Source organism: Ambystoma mexicanum, chromosome 1q (assembly GCF_040938575.1).
Source record: "Ambystoma mexicanum isolate Mex_15411 chromosome 1q, UKY_AmexF1_1, whole genome shotgun sequence".
Taxonomy (NCBI): domain Eukaryota; kingdom Metazoa; phylum Chordata; class Amphibia; order Caudata; family Ambystomatidae; genus Ambystoma; species Ambystoma mexicanum.
The window spans coordinates 911,779,190-911,801,656 of record NC_090922.1 but is presented as its reverse complement, the minus strand read 5'-3'; positions in this window follow the sequence as shown (position 1 = coordinate 911,801,656).

The window sequence follows — 22,467 nt, the reverse complement described above, 5'->3', positions numbered from 1 at the left end:
TCCTGGAGATTTCCGCAAGGCTTATTTTGTATGTAGCTCGAGGAGGTCATAGGTGAACCAGGATATGAGGTTTCCTGCCGGTTTCGCTTTTGTAGGTGCTAGGGGGGCAATGGTGTCAACGGTGGTTGTTAAGGTTGCGGTATAGAGTTCTGTTAGGATATTGAGATCTTGAGAGCAGTGGTGCTCTTGTTTGTGTACATCAACGTAGGGTAGGATGTGCTCCTTGGTCAGTTTGCTCAAGCTATGTGCCAAAGTTGGTGGAAGTGTTATGGTTGTAGGTTTGGAATGGTGGAGGAGAGGGACCCAGTCAAAAGGTGCAGCCTTTGGCATGGGTGAGGGTGTTGTTGAGGCGGTGGTTGAACCCATGAGCAATCAGCAGGGTCATTTAAGCCCAGGTTTAGATTACCAAGGAGGATGACTCTTAATAGGGGTTTGATATTGTCGCCTACTAGGTGTAGAAAGTCACCTTCGATGGTCAGGATGGGGCCAGTTGGGTGTAAAATATGGTGGACTGTGATTGTGGTGGTAACGGTGGTCTGCAGATTGGATTGAAGGTTGGCCCTGCTAAAGAGGGAGAACTACAGAGAGAATGTTGCACATGGGAAGGCATGGAGGATAGGTGTGCTCACATACCCAGATGATGCACCTTCCACTTTCATGAATATATGCAAGCATGCAGTGAAAAACGTACAGGTAATAGCAAACAAGTACATACACATATACAAACACAGACAGACAGACACACACACACACACACACACACACACACACACACATACACACACACACATACGCTTGTATAGATCCAGACAATCACATACTGATGCAGATAACCATAAGCACTCAAAAACGTTCACCCGTGCATAAAAATGCACAGAGCCTTAGAAAAGAGTTGAGGATGTCAGGCTAGTGAACAGAAGATCAGTGGTGGGTTCCAATCACAAAGTGCTCAATGTTCTGACATGATTTGCATCTGGTGAGGAGTGAAATGAAGGCACCTTTATTGCATTCAACAAAAGGTAGTGTGAAATATGCAAAGCTGGTGAAAAATGCAACACAGACATTCAAGCCATAAACGTATGGCTAATGTCAAGTTTCATAGAACGATTGTTTGGATTAACTCAAGTCGGTACCAATGTATATGTTTTAGGAAAAATGTAGCTACATCACTTGATGGATTCATACTGAGGTATCTTTGTGAATTAGCTTGGAATAAACATTATGATAATGTCTATATGGCCTCGATAGACTTATCAGCTGCCTACAACCTAGTCAATCATGATCTTTTATGGTAAAAATTGCCGAGTTGCGGTTTCCCCGAAGGTCTGTTGAGCGTGTTGATACGGCCCAATGAAAACTCAGCCGTTTCAACATGCTTGATCTTAATGGGAGTCTCTCAAGAAAGATTTATACTAAATCGGGTTTGAGGCAGAGTTGCATTTTAGCACCATGCCTCTTTAACCTGTATGGTTCAGATACGGAATAAGCTTTGCGTGGTTCAGCCTTTGCTTCACCTAAATTGTCAGTATATAAAAATTGGTCCTCAATACGAGTAATGTGCAAACATTCTGGTGTTACTGTGATGGTGATCCCACCAGTTCTGGCAACGCGCACTGCTGGAAACAAGGTTGCATCACGCCTTGATGGTCATGCACATCCCGGATTTCTGGAACCCGTGGGACCGCCATCTCGGTAACACCGGCAGAGACAGCTGCCCTGCCACCATGGTGCGCGGTGCATCCACTTCTGCCGTGTCCATGCCGGCCATTACGTTATCGTCAGAACCGGAAAGAAGCTGGTGACCATTTCAAAAATCACAATCCACTCTAATCTGCCTGTTCGGAAGCATCCACCCCGACTCAGTGCTGGAAACTAGTGAGGAAGATGACATCAAGCATCCCACAAACCTGCCAGCATAACCCACGCATTGGGGAGGTGGAGCTAAACATGTTTGCTGACTGAATAGTTGAGGACCTCTTCTCGCCAGGCCAGCGCTGCAGCACACAGCTGAGGAGAAAGGCCAAATGGTTGGAAGTGGCACCGAAGGTGACTGCCGTGGGTATGACCCCATGTAATGTGATGTTCCAGAATGCTGAGACTGAAAAAGCACCCACCGCCAGGGCCTCTGTCTTGTCCACGCTGAGTTTGAACCAGTTGTCACTTATCCAGCCCCTCATGGCCACCAGCCAGTCACTCAGACAGGACGACCCCTCAGCGTTGTCAAGAGCTAAACAGACCAGAATCTGGGTGTCGTCAGTGTAAGAGTAGCACCTGAAGCTGCGGGAGCAGATGAGGGCAACCAAAGGCTGCATATAGATGTTAATTAACATCGGGGGCAAGGTGGAGCCCTGGGGGACACCACAAGTAAGCCCAAGAAAGCACATGGAAAGCAGTAGAGAAAGGAGGGAAAAACAGGGATTGACTCCAGTCAGTTAGGAAAGATGTAAACCAGGTCAGGACGGGACCGGAGAAGCCACCTGGGGCCAGGCAAAGAGAGCAGGATGGAGTGGTCAACAGTATCGAAAGCCTCTGACAGATTTATAATATCAGGGCACCCACTCCACCCTGGTCAACCAGCCTGGCCATATAATCAACTACGAACACCAGGTCACTCTGAGATCAACAAACCGGCCGGAACACAGACTGAAAGGAGTCAGGAGAAGCAGAAGTTTCCAGAAAAGACGAGGAGGAGAAACAAGAGCTTCAAAAAATCTCCATGAAAAACAGGAGAAGAGAGAGAGGTTGAAAATGGGCCAAAACAGAAGGATCAAGTGGAAGTTTTTTTAAGAGAGGAACAATGATGGCTTGCTTGAGAACCCCAGGGATGCAGCATGATTGACAGGAACAATTAATTGCTTTAGTCATCAGAGGAAGCATAACAGCAAGAGGGACAGCGTCTGAAGGAGCTGCAGATTTAAGCTTTCACAACCTTCGCTAGAATGCAGCTACCCCACGACAAATCAGCCTAGCTGCACATATAGTATCTGTATTGCATACCTTGCACACTACTTGCAGCACTAAAATGCAGCTATCCACCATGACTGTTCAGTCTAGCTGCACACATAATGAGTGCACAGAGGCACTATTTACTGCTTGACTATCTCCACTGACCTGGACTCCGGTCCCCAAGGGCGCTTAACCTACAGCACTTTGAGAGGATACCAATTGTGAAAGGCGTTATACAAATGCCCATAACAAAACATAGCATAACATACCATGAAACTTGATGGCTTGATTGCTATAATCAGATGTGATTTGGTCATGCGGTATAATTCAGCATAACATAACCTTGAGATGTACTTGTCTGCATCGTGTGCATTTCTCTTCCTCCCCTCCAGGTCCCCTAGGACTATCAATTTTGCGTATGCTGTATTGTACTTGCATACTCATTCCTTTGAGTACTATTGTAGTGTACATTTGTTGCTTGCACTATTTTCTCCACTCACTCCTCTAGGGCACCCCAAGGTTCCAGTGTTCTTGTTCTGTGGTGTACTTACGCATTTCCCACTCAAAAGAGCATGACCCCTCTTGTGCCTCCCTCCTTGTTTGCAGCTCTTTCACCTCCCTCCTTGTTTGCCCCTAGCGTGTGACTGCCCACACCCTCCTGCCTGTGCTGTGCCACACACCCCACTTCCTCCCACCCATTACTCTCCACCTGCACCCTCTATTGTGCTCTCTGTCTCCACTATCTTCTCTAACTGCTATTCTATTGACTACCCTAGCCCTCGCACTAAGTCTGGTAGGAAGAAGCTCAAAAGTGATGCCCTGGTCTCCTACCCAGAACTCACTATCACTGATACCCACACTGTGCTTCCTCCAGACAGGCCCTCACCAACATCCTCTTTGCCGTTCCCTCTCCAGGCCTATGGACCCCCCATAAAGTCTCTGTTATCTCTCCTTTTTCCTCCTGTCCCATTAATGGTGGCACCCAGTGGGAGGTCCTCCTGGGCCCCTTCCATTCCTCCAAGAGCATCATTAATGTCTACTTAAATGACACCATCTTGGTCCAGGGCCCGCAGGACAATCGCCTCTTTTTCAACAGATGCTTCACACTTCTTATCAACTTCCTTCCTTCTCCTGCTAATCCTACCTACTCCTCTATGACCCTGCTGCCACCTTCCGCCTCTGCCACCTCTCTGGCAACCTCCTCTGCTTCTTTGGCAGAAACATTAAGGACCACATCGACTCCCTTGCTCCTTCCTTGGCCAATTTCTGCAATCACTCTTTTGGCCCTGGACCATTTCCCCTGCCCCCTTAAGCACTCCTTTGTGCACCCCCTCCTTAAGAAGCCCTCTGACGATCCTTCCTCTCTGGCAAACTACCACCCGATCTCCATCACTCCTTTCCTGGGCAAACTCCAGGTGCTTAAGGGCTCTATGGAGTGGGGACACAGAAGCACGGGCATGATTGTTAACGGTGCCAGCACTTCTATGAGCAATCTGCCTACCGTGACCGCTGCACCGGGCACACAGTTTGCCAGTCTGGAAACAAGGGTGCTGTGAGCTTACCAGCACCCTTGTTTCCAGACTGGCAAACTTATAATGATGCCCATTGTTTGCTTACTGTGGCAACCACAACATCCAAAACATTTCATGATGCATGTCCTTCCTGTTAAAGGGAAATGCTTGTGTGGATATCTCAAGACTAAATCCAGGGTCTTTGGTCTCTGACATGAGGACATCGTGCACGTTTCAATCAGCAGCTAGGTCGACTCAGCCTCCTAAATCGAGTACCATTAAAGTAGGTTAAAACATATACCTGATATGACAGTGCTTGGAAACTAAAGGAATCCGGCACGAAGCACTAAATAAGAACACTGCATTTTATTATTATGTTTTATTGTTATTATTTGTATTATTTATAGCTGTGGTAGTATTAGTAGTAGTACAGTTTCAACAAGCCTGCATTCAAATCAACAAGCCACATTCAGAACAGGGCACTAAAGTAAAGGATGTGGGCAGCCCACCATCCCCACTGGAGCACCCAAAGTCAAGAAAGGCTGGTTAGTCTGCTTTCCTTTTCTATAGTTATTTATTTAACAGGTGCCAACCTTTTCTATACTGGAGCAGGAGGAACATTGTTTTAAACAGTGTGATTTTAATAACAGCAGAATGTAGCCAAAATCTGGGATGCAGCCTGTGTGCTCCGTTTGCCAACACTGCTTTTAAACAGACAGGATATAGCTTGCTATAGTTGAGTAGTTAATTTAAAAAATCTGCTATTTTGTCTAGAATCAAGGGTAAACACATTTGTAAACATAACCCCGCCCCAAGAGCATTACATTAGAATTGAGTCCTTTAATGATGCAAAACCTGCTGCATCCTGAGGTCCACTTGCACTCTTCTGCTGCCATTAAAGCTCCTCTACTGTGGAGCTATACATACACTTTCTACGATTTTGATCTGGGTTGGCCTATGCAGCCCATATGCCTTACAGTACCTAGGTGGCAGTCGTGCATTTTACGTATATTACTAAGACATTTTCAAATAGGGTTGGGTGACATTTTTGAGGAGGACCAAGACTGCTAAACCTTGGTCTAAGTTTCAGCAGTTTACCTGTTCCATGGAATAATACAGGGTTCGGCTGCCAAAGACTGTAACACGTGAAAGTGGAAATATGTGTGTTGCTTGTGCCTGGGGAACACCTCTACCTGTGGTGTTCCCCAGGGGTCTAATCTCTCCCCCTGGCTGTTCAACCAACACCTGGCACTTCTTGCCCACCGCATGCTGCGCTCTGCCCAAATTCCAGTGCTATGCGGATGACACTCAGCTCATTTTCAGGCTACCCTCAGCCACCTCTTCTCCCTCTCTCATCTCTGACTGTCTGTCCGCCGTACAGGAGTGGTGTGTTGCCAATGATCTCTGCCTTAATGCCAGTAAGATTGAGAGTCTCCCCATAGGCACACCCGCCCCCTCCTTTCCTGCCACTCACTGGCTGGCCGCTCTTGGCCCTCTTCCTTCTCCCACCTGTGAGGCTAAGAACATCGGGGTCATCCTCAACTCCACACTCTCCTTCTCTGCTCACATCTCTGACGTCTCCAAGAAGTCAACCTACCAGCGGCACCTCCTCAGCGGTATTCTTCCTTTCTCTCCTTCCCCCAGAAGCTCAATGTCTCCAGAGCTCTGGTTCTCTCTAGGCTGGACTACTGATACAGCCTCTTTCTAAATCTGCCTCCTTCTACTCTAAGCCCTCTGCAACTCATCCAGAACAGAACTGCAAGACTTGTACTTGGCCTCAAGCCCAGGGATCGTATCTCTCCAGGACTGCAATCTCACCATGGCTACCAGTGGCTGCGAGGATTAAGTCCACAAGGCCTTCTGGGAACTCAATACCTTCAACTTTCTCTTCCGAAATATATCTTCCTTCTCCAGCTCTTCGATCATCCGCCTCCAGCTCTCTCAGGGTCAGTTGCTTCTCCAAGCAACGATTTGGTGGTAGATATTTTTCTTCGGCTGGTGCCTTCCTCTCAAACAGCTTCCCTGCCTCCCTGAAACTGAGTAGGATCATATCCGGTTCCAGAAGCACCTCAAAACCTTTCTCTTTGCATTGGCTTTTTCTCCTCCTCTCCCCTGCTGACTTCCTGGCTGATACTGAAACTGCACTGGTTACCTGGCCACCTCCCCCACCAGTTCCACTCCTGCACAGCCTTCTCGGCAATCCCCGCACTTGGGGACTGTTTCTGTATCCCTACAGTCCCACTACCAGCACTTGACATGTGTGTTGTCTGCACCTACCCTTGCACTTGCCACCTGCTGGCCGTACTTTTACTTATTGTTATTTATTCTATTATCCCATGAACTGCACTGTCCCCTCCCGTTCTCCCCCTCACTTTCTCACTTCCCCCTTCCCATGCACATGCGCGATCTGAATGACACCTGGCTTAGTAGGATCATTGTCTGTCCTCCCTCTGTTCCCCCTCCCCTGCCTCGTCGCGCATTGAAACACTTGTGTATAGGCGCGTTATAAATGCCTTATCATATCATATTATATCATAAATGAGTAATGTTGCCCCAGTCTGAAATATATAGGATTGCATACATAATTTGCAGATACATATAAGTACAAACATTTCCAGGGTCCCTCTGTGAGAAGACAGCAAAGGCCACCCCATATTAAAATATGTGGTACATGTTACCCACTATTTTAGATAGTTTGAAAGGACTCTGTGGGCCTGATTCACAGATCGTTTTTCAGTGGAATTGTGCCATTATAAAACGTTTTTGTCAATCAGGCGCTGTGTTTCCAAATTCCTGTTTCGTTCTCAATGGACTCCATGTTATCCAACCTATACATTCATCTAGTATCACAGTTCTTTATTCACCTTTCCCGTTGCATCTTTTTCTGTGCCAAGTTACTGTTTCAATTGCTGTTTTAATTGAGTGATGCTCTGACACCTACAAAGTTGTGCGACCATTTATGAAACTCCAAAATAAACACATAAATGGAATTGGTATCAAAGGATGAATAGTTTAACAGCAGCAACAATGCCTTGCGGTATCATTGTACATTCACATCATTTTACACATGTTTAGGTTGTGGAATTGTGACTATGCAAGCAAAAAGCTTTACAAACTGTAGCAAAAGGAGCATGCTTGCTTTTTCTTGAAATTGTACTAATGTTTATGAAATATGGCTAATGCTAAATGCTATTTCTGGCCGTGTCTTGACTTTTTTTTCCCTTCCAGAGCAACTCTTAACTTGTAGACAAGTCAATCTTTACTAGATGGAAAAGATACCCTAGGGGAAAAATACAATTATTCAAAAATGCCTGTCATCAAGAACAAATACCTGGTCATATATCTCAGCAAATAGTAAAACCACCTTGTATTATCATAATTTCTGAATGAGGTCTCTGGGCCATGTTATATACACTATGCATTGGTGCAATGTATTCAGAAAACATTCCCTGGTGCAACTATGTGCTACTGAAATGATTCTTCTCACACAGGAGGGCAGTGAAGATTGTTTATTTACATAAACTTAAGAGCTGCAATACGCCCCAGCGGCCTTGTCCACAGCTCCTTTCAACTGACCAGATAAACACTGACATTCTCATTTCACCTTTGTCAGTTCCACATTCCACGGATTAAATATACAATATTCCCATTAGCACATATACAACATTCCCAGCAGCATCTCAGGATGCTACAGCTACAAAAAAAGGTGTATTTGCATAATGGCTCCTAAAACCCTTTCTCAGCTATATTGGCACAATACATCCCTCTTAGAGCATACTCTTGCTGCACACTAGTCCACCCATGTATATACTCTGTGCATTCAATGCTCCTGCAGATGTGCTCCTGTCCAATGCCTATTCGTGTATCATCATTGTGCATTGGCCAGTTTATGCACAGGTGCAAATGCAGTGCAAATCTACACATTTTATGTATTCATTTAAGTCCTTGGGGAACCCAGACGTGGACCCTTGATCACTGTGCTCAGAGAGGCACAGCTCCACCTTACTGATGAGGCCCAACAAGGTTGAAACAAGTGTCTGGGGTTGCTCTTGGTACTCTTGTTCAAGGTTTTCCGGCAGTTCGCTGCTGGACTGCCCTTGTGGCGGGACAAAGACTGATATGCAAATGGATATTCCTCTTTTGTGAAAAGTACATTGAGCAAAAAGCGATGGCTGCAGACTCTCAAAGTGGGAAAAAACACAGAACAGGTTATTATGCCATATTCTTTCCAGAGAGGGGTGTCTGCTAACTTTTTATATCCTTATGTGTACATTGACATCCCATTAGATGCTGTTGCATTTATATGTTTGTGGTAGTTGTATAACTTTAAGGACGTGTACCAAAAACAGGGACCATTTAGGTTCTTTATGTCTCACTTTGAAATAATTGGTAAATTAGCCAGTGCCTCTGCAACTATTTATTTGATGGTAACTAAAATGTATTGTCCAGTGCTTTGCAAAAAATATGTTCAGCTTGGAGAGTTCCTCCATAGAAATGTCTGCAATCATCATGTCTGGAAGGAGTCAACTGGATGTCACACTAACTTGCTACTATAACCATAAGAACACAATCCAGGACCACCATGAGTCCCTGGTCTAACAATGAACCATCACAACAGAACTCCTACCCTCCTCTCACCCAGTAACCTGAGAACCTTTGAACTTTCCACCTTTCACTAGACACATAGATCCTCAGGGTTCTTTGTTTAGTCACCAGTGTGAGGATGCTTGGAAAAAAAAGTAGATTTGTTTTTTACCACACCAGAATGACCTCAAATGGGCCACAATTCCAAATGAGTTGTAATCATCAGGGGGTTTCACCCCCCTCAAATCCACCACCACAAAGTGCCCCCTTCCCTAGCAATGTTCCCTTTGACGCTATCTCTCCCTGGACTGACAAGCCACCTCCAACGTGTCGGGTCCTTTAAAATGGATTCCTGGACTGTACCCTACTCGCTACAATTGCTAACCTGCAGGTCCCTCTGAGCTGCCACCCTCCTCTGAAGTCTTCCAGGTCTGCGTGCCCTTTCTGTACCCTCTTCACCATTGGTGGGCTTCTGTGGGCAATGTTTCCTGGGTGGTCTCTTTTGTGACGGTCCAGGATAACGTGGTCCATAGACACCACTACAATTCATACAGCCTTGTCAAAGTGCTCAAGTGTGAAACAATGATGGTGTGTGAGTGAAAATGTTTATTACAGTATATAGTGAACTAGCAGCTGTACCCGTGCTTCCCACAGTAATTCCCACTTCAGTCCTAGTTTGAAGTTCATTCAATGAATGAATATAGATTATGATGTTGCATGGTTGTTTGGGATTCCCAAATAACAATGCAATTGCTTCCAGCTACTTTGAGGTGGAGCGCTGAGATTAGCAGAAATATTATTGGTTTCCTGATCTACAGCTGAGGCAGTAGCGACCTCAACAGAAGTAGGGCTGAAGCATGTAAGCTTTAAGTGCTGTGCCCGTACGTGTATGGCTGAAGCATGCAAGCTGCATACTGCTGAGATGGCATACATCCATCAACTCCTGTTGGAAATAAAGTTCCCGTAAATATTGGGAGAGATCTGCCACAATGTGATGAACAAGGTAATTGTAGACACTATTGAAGAGACATGCAATGTTTCCTGTCACCAGCATTAAAAAAGCACCATTTTGTGTCACATGCATTACTGCAGAAGTGAGTGCCTCTAATTCCAGCTAGATTGCTGATTGTGTGCAAAGTTTAGGAACAATGAACGGCTTAAGTTTACGTAGAAATACCGCAGAGCAGTGCAGAGCACCATACAGCAGGGGTAAGCATTGCAGACTGCTGATCTTTTGTACTTTTTACATTGTCTACACCATGGAACCTACCCAGATGCCAAATGTCAGGTTTGTAGCATTTTGGGAAGTATGCTGAACATTTCAAACAGACACACACACATATCCACATATGGCAGGGGTAAGCATTGCAGACAGCTTAAAAAAAAGAAAGTTAGTCAAATGTATATCTTATACATTTTACATTGTCTACACCATGGAACCTACCCACATGCCAGATTTCAGGCTTGTAGCATGTTGGGATATATGCTGAACAATTTGAAAAGACACACACACACATATCCACATATGGCAGGGTTTAGCATTGCAGAGCACTTAAAAAAAGAGAAATAATGATATTTGATACTTTTTTACATTTTCTACACCATGGAACCTACCCACATGCCAAATGATAGGTTTGCAGCATGTTGGGAAGTTTTTCTGAACATTTCAAACAGACACAGACACATTTTCCCTTTAATTACATCGCCTGCGGTAGCGGCCGTGTAGTTATGGTTAAGTAGCTCAACTCATAGGAATAGCACTTTTTGGGTGGCTTATAATTTCTCTCCCCCTGGACGAATCCTTACCAAACATTGCAAAAAAGTATATGGCCCAATCAGAATTTATTATGCAAATTCAGTGAGGTTTCGTCAGGGGGGGGCAAGGTTATAGGGGGGCCCACATTTATTTTTTCCATAGACATAATGGAAAATAATATTGCTCATGCCTACAGGCCAAACCGCTGGATGAATGTTCACCAAATTTGCGCCAGGAGCGGCGGCTTGGTTCGAAAAGTATGCTTTTGTAAATTTAGTGTATACCCATCCAGTCGTTTTTTATAAACAACCAAAAAGTAGGGCCACTAAAATTAGTGATATCTGGGTTCGGTCCGCTGACCTATTTCCCTGTTTGGTCCGCGGACAGCCATCCGATTGGCCTAGAGGGTGCCATGATGTCTGCGGACATCAGACGTACCCACTGATTGGATGGTGAATAGCGTGAAGTATGTCAGATTTTTGGAAACGACCACCATGTTGGATTCACGTACATCCGCCGGTGTCACACTGTGGTAGAAAAATATAAAAACAAAATATTGCACTTATCAAACTTATCAAAAAATCTCTGGGGAGGTGGGAGGTGATGAGGATGGGAAGGGATATGGCTGTAAGAAGCCAAAAAATTGGTGTTTTTCACCCCAAAGTCTGCGAACAGTTTGGATGTTCGTGGATAGTCCTGTGTTGTTCGTGATCACTTCAGATGTTCGGGGGCATCTATGCCTATTTCTGCATTACAGGGTTGGTGAAAAGCAGTTCTTGGAAGGCTTGTAACTTTGAGGCCACTCAATAAAACTGCATGAAATTTTGGAATTGTATTCTAGACCTGATCCTGAATGGTTATGCAAGTGGAGCTGTTTTGTCTAGAGGCAACACATTTAGACGGCATCCCAAAATATTGTAAAGGTATATATATGTGGTACCATTCGACAAATGTGCACACAAGTTTGCAAAACAATGTTAAATCGAAATGTAAATGTTTTCGTAATGTTTGGTGGGATTTTCTCAAGAGGGGGCTAAATTAGAGGGGGGTCTTAACATTTTTAGATGGCTTATAACTTAGTTGCTGTTTGACGAATGTGGACAAAAGTTGTCAAAAATATTATAGAGCCAACCTTCAATGTTTGTGTAAAGACTGAATGGATTTTGTCAAGTGGGGGCTAAGTTATATCACTATTGTATATACATACATTTTGACACTTTTGAAAAAATAAAACATGGGTGGATTTCAAGCAAAGTCGTGTTAGGAGCATTGACAAGGACCTTAAAGCATGGTTTTGCAAATGTGCCCGTGTTTTATTTTTTGACATGTGTCATAATGTAGGTACAAAAAAAAAAATTGTGATATACCTTTGGTAACTGAGTTATAGCCTGTGGCCATGGGCAGTGGTCAGATTGTCTAGCTCATGGTTTATGGTCATGACCCGGACAATCTGGCTACTGGCCATGACCGCGAGAGACAAAAAATGGTGTTAAAGTCACCATGTCCACCTGGGACCGGCTTTGTGGTAAAGTTAGGGTTCTGACTTCGCCTTCTGCAGGCTGCCATGGAAAGGGAAGAGGGGCTCTGTACGGAACCCCGCCTTCTCTTTCCATGGTGGCCATCTTGGAAAAGGATTGTCCTTCCTACACCGGAACACTGCAGGCGTCCCACTGTAGGAAAAAAAATCTATTTTTTAGCACCCCAGGTAACCGCTTTGCTTTGCTTTGCTTACCATAACTGGCTAATTTCTGAGGTTTTCCGGTTTTACCTTGTAACCATAACGTCCCTTTAACAACGTGTTTTTCATTGAATTTCATAGATTTTTATTAGTGCAACTTAACCATAATGTCCTTTTAACAAAGTTTTTTCATTGAATATATATATATATATATATATATATATATATATATATATATATATATATATATGTATATATATATATATATATATATATAAATATATATATGTATAGTTGTCAAAGAATCAGTGAAATTAAATAATTTAATTGTTGTAAGATACACAATTAGGAATCATCTACAGATAAAATATGTTTTTATGGAATCTCTGAAGAACTTGCACTGTGGAATCAGATTATAATCAAGTAATTGAAATCCTTTTTTGCACCTGTGGCACATACCCTCTCCGTACCTAGCGTGAAAGCATGCCGCTCAGGTCTGTTATTTGGCCTTTTCCCCTTTTTGCAGTTCTGGATACATGCACCCCACAAAAGATCCATGGACCCAACACTTTAAAACTTTAATGAGATCATCAGCCACTCGAATGGCACCCCCATTCTAACACAGCCGACCTACAGATATACACACATCTGCAACCAGCCAATCAAATGGAATTATTTTCTTTTTCGTCAAGCAAGATTAAGCTTTACAATTCAAAATTATGTATCTGTGAACTTAAAGCCAAAATATGGATATGTCATATCAAAATGCTCCAGAATATGTTTTTAAAAAAAACATGCTGAACTGATTTACATCAAATCAAGCAAAGCACACACTTAGACATTGACTCCCACTCCACAGGAGGATATGGTACAAACCTGTTTTTTTGTAGATGAGAGCAAAATTCCCTAAGGAAATTTGAATGGGAAATGCACAATTTTCCCTATAACATTGGCTTCCCTGGACAGAATTCCATGACCACATCTTAAAATTGCCCCTTCATTTGAAAACACCAACCTAAAATTCTGTCAACTCTGCTTTACCTATATACACCAAGAGTAATTTAACAAAGTGTTGGTCTAAAAAAGACCACATGTTGATACCTTAATCAGGTTAACAATGTAATTTGCTTCTGGAATTCCTTATATCTTCCCGATTTGTAGTTTTTCATTGTGAGGCAAGCACTTCATAGGTTGACCTTGTGCTTTGCAGTCTGATGGCCTTGCTTTCTGAACTTTTGTATCTCATAGAGCAAGCCTACTCCCATCCCAGTGTTGGCTAGCTGTGCACATCATTCATAACACCAGCTAAACACCTCCAACTCCCCAGCCACCTCCCTAGATCAGACTGCACAGAAACAAGGGTAAAGCCCTGGTCACATAGGCGCTGAGTGAGCAATGTGTTCCAGAATGATTAGTTATGTTCTCAAGGATTTGACCGAGTCCAATAGAGTGAATCATAGGGGTTATTTTAATTAGAAGTTCAGCCAACACGTGTTTTGACCCTCTTCTCCTGTGTCTTTATCAAGGCTGTAAACAATATCATGTGACATCACAACATTAATTGACATAGAAATTTCACCTAAAAAGTGAGTCCCAAAAGAAGCGCTATAGATACCAAAAGTGAGGAGCACCATACACTACAGTTGTGTTGGTAGTATTGGGCATATGTCCCAACATTAGTGTTGGATATGGTAGTGATATTAACAAGTAAATGTAGCGACCAAAATTAACAGACAGTTTTATAATAGACCCATCATGCATGATTACATGTGTATACAGTGAGAGAAGGAAATGTACCAGGGAGAGAAAAGAAAAAACAAATTTTGCATCTTTTAGTAAATCAATGGGAGGCCCAATAGGCCAGGTGTCAGATATGCTCAAAAAGCCACATCTTAAGGAGGTCAGGGCTTTCCGTGTGGTCTCAAGTAGAATGTCATCAGTGAGAGTGATGCAAGCGAGATTCTCATTAATCTCAGGTAATGTGCATCCCTGTGAAGGGAATGCAGGGGATATAATGGAAAATGACTGTACAGTGTGCCCAATGTTATTAGGTGGATCAGCTCCTAGATGCCTTCGAGCCATAGTCTGCGCTTCATAAATTGGATAATAATAATGTGTACCTGCAGCACTTGCCTGGTTGCACTGGATTACAGCTGTCATAGCCCTGGAGGGTCTTGGGATGAGGGTATCTGGCATGATAGGTCTAAAGTTGATGGGTCCTTCAGTAGCAAACTATCCATATATAATGTGGAGAAACATGGAGTAATGAGGGATGGTGGATAGTAGGGTTGTACGTGTGCTAGTTGGTAAGGGTGCCCAGTAGGGCATGCAAAACTGATTTGGGCTTGCAAAAAGGCTGTCTGTTGTACCCATGCCATTCTTAACTTGTAGGTGACTTAAAGCATGCCTCGCTAATATGTGATGAGACCCACAAGAGTGTGTCTGTTGTCTGTGATCGTCAATGCAAACAATGCAGTTGGCTGCCGTGAGCTGGGTGCCTGTTTTAAAGGGCATTGAAAACCCCATGTAGATATGGCAACCTTGGTCCAAGCACTTAGTCTGAGGCTTGGGGCGAAACTGCATGGATCCTGCCCAGGTGCAGGAGAGTAGGGCCACATCCCATGTGTTATAGGTGCTGTGCGTTAATGGGATGCCTGTTTAAGAGGGATTTCTGGTGTAACAAATAAAATAAAATAAAAATAAAAATTCTATTTGTACAGGTGCCTGGTCATGACAATGTGCCCCTAGCATATGCCAGCAACAGGTGGCATTGTATAACTGAGTGTGAGAGGGAGACCTGATTATGAGGCTGTCTATTCTGTGAATTACAGAAGTCAGGGTGCTAGTTTGTGAAAACGATGCCTAGCATTAACCCGTGCCAAATGGCATGGTGTAAGAGTGGAGACCCTCACCTGCACGGCCGTGTCAGGCCTTCTTGAAGAGGTTCTGGATGGTGACAGTGATCTTTCAAACCCGACTGTCATTTTGAATCATATATTTATAGTGTAACGTCAACGTAATGACGTTTGTGTATTATGCGGTCCGGATTATGACAAGTGATCGATATATCAATTATCTCAAAGTTTGGTAGTGCCATATAATGTGTGCAAAATAATAGGACATGCATGTCAAGTAGATCAATGTTCTGTCAAAAGGTTTAGAATAGAACAGACATCCCGTGAAGAGCTATGCGTTCAAATCGAGATTTGGACAAGGGACATTTTGTCTATTATCTCAAGGCTGGGAAAACCCATGTGGTGTGTGTGATGGCAAAAGAACATTTAGGTCTACTAAATAACTGATCTGTATAAGGTTTGATTCACATTGAATGAGATAAGCGTCGTGGTCTGGATAACACTATGGACAATGCTAAGTATGGCAAAGCTTTGGTAAATGTGAAATAGTGAGTGTAAGATGTACATCATAAGGGAATCTAGACATGTGTTAGCATAGAGCGGGGCCAATCTGTAAAACCTGATAGTTCTTACAAGGGGGACAGGTCCCTCTGTGGAGCCTGTTAGGGTGTGCTTACATATCCAAGGAGTTTCTTCGAAAATATTGTTTTGAGCTTGAGTTTGCTTGAACAGATAAATGTGTGCATCAGTAAGGTTGGCAGTGCTGGTGGGGCAAAGGATAAGCCTTTATTGCGTGTGGATTCCTAAACAGGAGTCAAGTGCAAGGCCTGTGATGGCAAGGGTGTCACAGAGCCAATTTTGCAGGGTGGTATGATTGACCGTGTGGAAGGAAGAGCAAAGATCCAGAAGGATATGAACAGAAGGAGAGTTGGAATCAAGGTTTGGGAGCAAGTCTTCATGGGTGTTCAGTATAGCAATTTCGGTGCCTCTGGCTGCTCTGAAGCCAGACTGGTGGTTTTGGAGACAACCAACAGATTCAGTGTTTTGGATCAGTTGGTACATGGCCAGCTTCTCCAGGAGTTTGCCCAGGAAGCGGGTAATACACGGGTTGCAACACCCTTTAAATCAGGCTAACCACAGCAAACTCCATTTTTGGCATTAAATATCATGGACCACACACAGACTCTTGTGGGGCTCATCACATATGTGCATGACATGCTTTCAGTCACCTATAAATGTTAATAGACCGGCATGAGTAAAACAGATGGCCTTTATACAAGCCCAAATCAGTTCTGCATGCCCTATGGGGCACCATTACCAACTAGAACATGCAACCCTAGTAGCCGCCATCCTTCATTCTCCACAGAATATATGCATAGTTTCCTACTGAAGGACCCATCAACTCCAGACCAATCCTGCCAGATACCAGTATCCCGTTCCCCTCCAGGGCTACAACAGCTGTTATCCAGCACGGCCAGGCAAGTGCCACATGTACACGTCCACCAAATAACATTGGGCACAGGCTTTAGTCATCTTACCTTACTTTATTTTATTTGTATTTTTATTTTTTTTCATTTGTTACACACCCAGACCCTGGGGAGCCTCCATTTCCTCCACAGGGCTGCTAATTACCTGAGATTCATGAGAATCTTGCTTGCATCACTCTCACCGATGTCATTCTACTTTTAGACCACACAATAAGTGCTTACCTCCATACCGTGTGGCTTTTTGAACATACCTGACACCTGCCCTATTGCGCCTCTCATTGATTTACTAAAAGATAAAAATATTGTTTTTTCTTTTCTCTCCCTGGTACACGTCCTTCTCTAACAGTATCCAAATCTAATCAACTATCATGGGTCCATTATACAACTGTTAATTTTACTCGCTACCATTACTTGTTATCATCATTACTGTCTCCATCACCATTGTTGGGACATATGCCCAATACTACCAATACAATTGTAATGTATGGTGCACCTAGCATTGGTTACCTATACCACTTTTTCTGGGACTCACTATTCGGGTGGAAAATATGTCAATCAATGTTGTGATGTCACATAATATTGTTTACAACCTTGATAAAGACCCAGGAGGGTCAAATCACGTGTTGGCTGAAATTCAAATAAAAAAAATAAAAACTATGATGCACTCTATTGGACTGGGTAAAATTCTTAAAAACATACATAATCATTCTGAAACACATTGGTCACTCAGCGCCTATGTGACCAGGGCTTCACCCTGTTTCAGTACAATCTAATTTGAGATGCAAGGGTGGTGTCTCCTTTGAATCCCGGCACTGTCAGCAGGGACCCAGCTTTAGTTCTTCTGATCAGCACAGTGATCTACATTTTCTAGTGCCCTACTCCTACTCCCTAGCTCAGACCTTTTGCCTTTTTTCCATATGAATTGTCTCATAATCTGTAATTGTGCCCTCACATTTGATCCTTTTGCCAGACTCATTCTTTCTTCCATTTTACTTCTGATTTTGTTCTTTCCCTCCACTACAGCTCAATATGAAGATGAGACTTTTTCTGTGTATGTCCTCCATAATATTTCTGTACATTTTTCATGGGTATATGCAGTGCGTGTATATATATATATGCGAAAGGCTGCAATGTGTCGATGGCCAGGGCCTCTGCATTGGCCCACAGAGACACCAAAGTACCAATTCTGCCCTACTTTTTTGTGTGAATTTATACGATAGGTGTAAGGTTATTCCAATTTAGTGAGTCCCTTTTACTTTGGAGAATTGCCACATGTCCCTTATTTACTCTTCTTGAAAAAGTCCATTCTGTGGCATACATTTTAGATTTTCTTTTTTTTTACTGTAATGAGTTATCAAATTGATTTGCACACAATTTGACAACATATCACTATGGATGTCTGTATCATATAATTTCAAGCAGTTATGGATTCTACGCTTACTACCTGTAACTTTTTTGAATGAAAGAATGATCTGTCTGCCCACAAAGATTGCTACCCTCTGGCAATGGCATTGGAATTTTGTTCCACAGACAGAAGCTTGTATCTGTGTTCTTAGATAGTCTTACTTCTCCCTACAGTGTTAATTCATCAATTTAATGGCAGCTGAGGGAATAGTGGATGAATGCAATATGTAACTTCTTTGGTAAACCCCTCAAAGGATGAACTGTTAAACTGGCTGCTATGACGGAAACTCCACAATTCACAGGACATATCAACTTAGAGTTAATGCTCACATGTTCCTTTCTGTACAGGGATCCTTAGCTAAATGTATGGAACATATGATCCAACCTGAGAAAAGATATTCCTTATTATCGGATTTGAGCTGGATAATTAATTTAAACTCAGAATTGATGCTGCTTTTGTAATGGTTTCAGCTAAATTCTGCAGGCTTCATTAAAGTACATCTCGAGGGAAAAATAAAGGTCTATCTTTAATTCTCATTCCAGCAAAGTGAATAACAAATGTTTCTTTTTCAAGCTATTTGTAATGTAATGGTCCTCAAACGTCAGCCAATGTACACAATTTAGATGTTGCTCCTTATGTGCCATCTTAGTAAATAAGGTTACCAAACGTGTGTGCAGTGTAATAACACATATTAGTGTTCCACTAATTATGAACAATGGATCAATTGTCACATTCTGACCAAATGTTTTGATGCAAAAAGAACAAATTATTTTTATAATATACATAAATAATTTTCCCCAATTGTAAAGAAAACTACCTTTGGTCTTTACAACTTCGATCTCACAGTTGAGTAATATCACTTTTCAAAGTATCTATCTTCTATATTGGAAGAATATCTGCAACATATATATGAAATTGTAATTTTCACCAGCACCCTGCAGTTGTCTGAGCGTTTCATGCATTTCCAATTTAACAGGCCCATTTTGTACATAGACCCATATGTGTACATACACAAATGCTCTTACACAGAATTGTGCATTCAGTGTTTGCTATTCATTCACATAAAGAGGGTAATTCATAGAATTTCGCAGAAAAGTGTCGCAAGCGGCTGGCGCAGAGTGTCCGCGTGCGATCGTCTGCGCTAGGCACGTGCGCCAAAACCGATTTCCGCGCACAGCGTATTCATGGATTTTAGGCTCCCAAACCAGCCGTGGCGCAGAGAATCGCAGCGACCCTGCAGCAGCGCCAGTAATGCCCCCAAGAATGCCCTTGCGCAAGGAAAAGCCATCAAAATCGCTAAATCATCGCAAAGGGCTGCGCTAACCCTGGACCAGTTCACCAGGCTGGCAAACAGCAAACGCCAAGCGGGGAACGTGTATTTCAGGGGTGCGCGGGAAGTTCCACACGCGTTTGGCCCCGTGCAAGCAGGGTACGTGAATTCCATGGGTGTGCGGGAAGTTCCACACGCGATTTCAGAAGGGTACGTGTATTCCAGGGGTGCGCAGGAAGTTCCACACGCGATTTCAGCAGGGTACGTGTATTTCAGGGGTGCGCGGGAAGTTCCACACGCGATTTCAGCAGGGTACGTGTATTCCAGGGGTGCGCGGGAAGTTCCACACGCGATTCCAGCAGGGTACGTGTATTCCAGGGGTGCGCGGGAAGTTCCACACGCGATTTCAACAGGGTACGTGTATTTCAGGGGTGCGCGGGAAGTTCCACACGTGATTGGGCCAGTGCGAGCAGGGTACATGTATTCCATGGGTGCGAGGGAAGTACCACACGCGATTTCAGCAGGGTACGTGTATTCCAGGGGTGCGCGGGAAGTTCCACACGCGATTCCAGCAGGGTACGTGTATTTCAGGGGTGCGCGGGAAGTTCCACATAGGATTGGGCCAGTGCGAGCAGGGTACGTGTATTCCATGGGTGCGCGGGAAGTACCATACGCGATTTCATCAGGGTACGTGTATTCCAGGGGTGCGCGGGAAGTTCCACACGCGATTCCAGCAGGGTACGTGTATTTCAGGGGTGCGCGGGAAGTTCCACACGCGATTGGGCCAGTGCGAGCAGGGTACGTGTATTCCATGGGTGCGCGGGAAGTACCACACGCGATTTCAGCAGGGTACGTGTATTCCAGGGGTGCGCGGGAAGTTCCACACGCGATTCCAGCAGGGTATGTGTATTTCAGGGGTGCGCGGGAAGTTCCACACGCGATTGGCCCAGTGCGAACAGGGTACGTGTATTCCATGGGTGTGCGGGAAGTTCCATACGCGATTTCAGCAGGGTACGTGTATTTCAGGGGTGCGCGGGAAGTTCCACACGCGATTGGCCCAGTGCGAGCAGGGTACGTGTATTCCATGGGTGCGCGGGAAGTACCACACGCAATTTCAGCAGGGTACGTGTATTGCAGGGGTGCGCGGGAAGTTCCACACGCGATTCCAGCAGGGTACGTGTATTTCAGGGGTGCGCGGGAAGTTCCACACGCGATTGGCCCAATGCGAGCAGGGTACGTGTATTCCATGGGTGCGTGGGAAGTTCCACACGCGATTTCAGCAGGGTACGTGTATTTCAGGGGTGCGCGGGAAGTTCCACACGCGATTGGCCCAGTGTGAGCAGGGTACGTGTATTCCATGGGTGCTCGGGAAGTTCTACACGCGATTTCAGCAGGGTACGTGTATTTCAGGGGTGCGCGGGAAGTTCCACACGCGATTTCAGCAGGGTATGTGTATTTCAGGGGTTCTGGGGAGTACTACACGTGAATTGGCCGTGTGGGTCCTCCCAGGTGTACGCTCCACAACCTCCACGTCCCCTGCAGGCAGCCCACACCACGGGGGACTACCCTGCACCCCTGCTCATGTCCCGCAGGCAGCCCATCCACCATGGGCATGACCCCAGCCAACCCACATGTCACCTTGCACTACTGATCAACAATGCATGTCTCCCACCACCCCCACCCCCCAGCAGTGCAGGGGCAGCCTCCACCATGCCCCCACTCATGTCTCCCACCACCCCCACCACCCAGCCACCAGGGGCACCCTCCACCAGGCCCCCACCCATGTCTCCCACCAGCCCCACCCCCCAGCAGTGCAGGAGCAGCCTCCACCAGGCCCCCACTCATGTCCCCCTGCACCCCCACCCCCCAGCATCCAGGGGCACCCTCCCCCAGGCCCCCACCCATGGCCCCTATCACCCAAACCCCCCACGCCCCCAGGGGCACCCTCCACCAGGCCCCCACTCATGTCTCCCACCACCCCCACCCCCCAGCCACCAGGGCCAGCCTCCACCAGGCCCCCACTCATGTCTCCCACCACCCCCACCACCCAGCCACCAGGGGCAACCTCAAACAGCCCCCCACCCATGTCTCCCACCACCCCCACCCCCCAGCAGTCCAGGGGCACCCTCCACCAGGCCCCCACTCATGTCTCCCACCACCCCCACCCCCCAGCAGTGCAGGGGCAGCCTCCACCAGGCCCACACTCATGTCTCCCACCACCCCACCACCCAGCCACCAGGGGCCGCCTCCACCAGGCCCCCACTCATGTCAACCACCACCCCCACCCCCCCAGCCACCAGGGGCAGCCTCCACCAGGCCCCCACTCATGTCTCCCACCACCCCCACCCCCCAGCAGTGCAGGGTCACCCTCCACCAGGCCCCCACTCATGTCTCCCACCACCCCCACCACCCAGCTACCAGGGGCACCCTCCACCAGGCCCCCACCCATGTCTCCCACCACCCCCACCCCCCAGCAGTGCAGGGGCAGCCTCAACCAGGCCCCCACTCATATCCCCCTGCACCCCCACCCCCCAGCATCCAGGGGCAGCCTCCACCAGGCCCCCACTCATGTCGCCCACCACCCCACCCCCCAGCCACCAGGGGCAGCCTCCACCAGGCCCCCACTCATGTCTCCCACCACCCCCACCCCCCAGCAGTGCAGGGGCAGCCTCCACCAGGCCCCCACTCATGTCTCCCACCACCCCCACCACCCAGCCACCAGGGGCACCCTTCACCAGGCCCCCACCTATGTCTCCCACCACCCCCACCCCCCAGCAGTGCAGGGGCAGCCTCCACCAGGCCCCCACTCATGTCCCCCTGCACCCCCCCCCTCAGCATCCAGGGGCACCCTCCACCAGGCCCCCACCCATGGCCCCTATCACCCCCACCCCCCACCCCCCAGGGGCACCCTCCACCAGGCCCCCACTCATGTCTCCCACCACCCCCACCCCCCAGCCACCAGGGGCAGCCTCCAC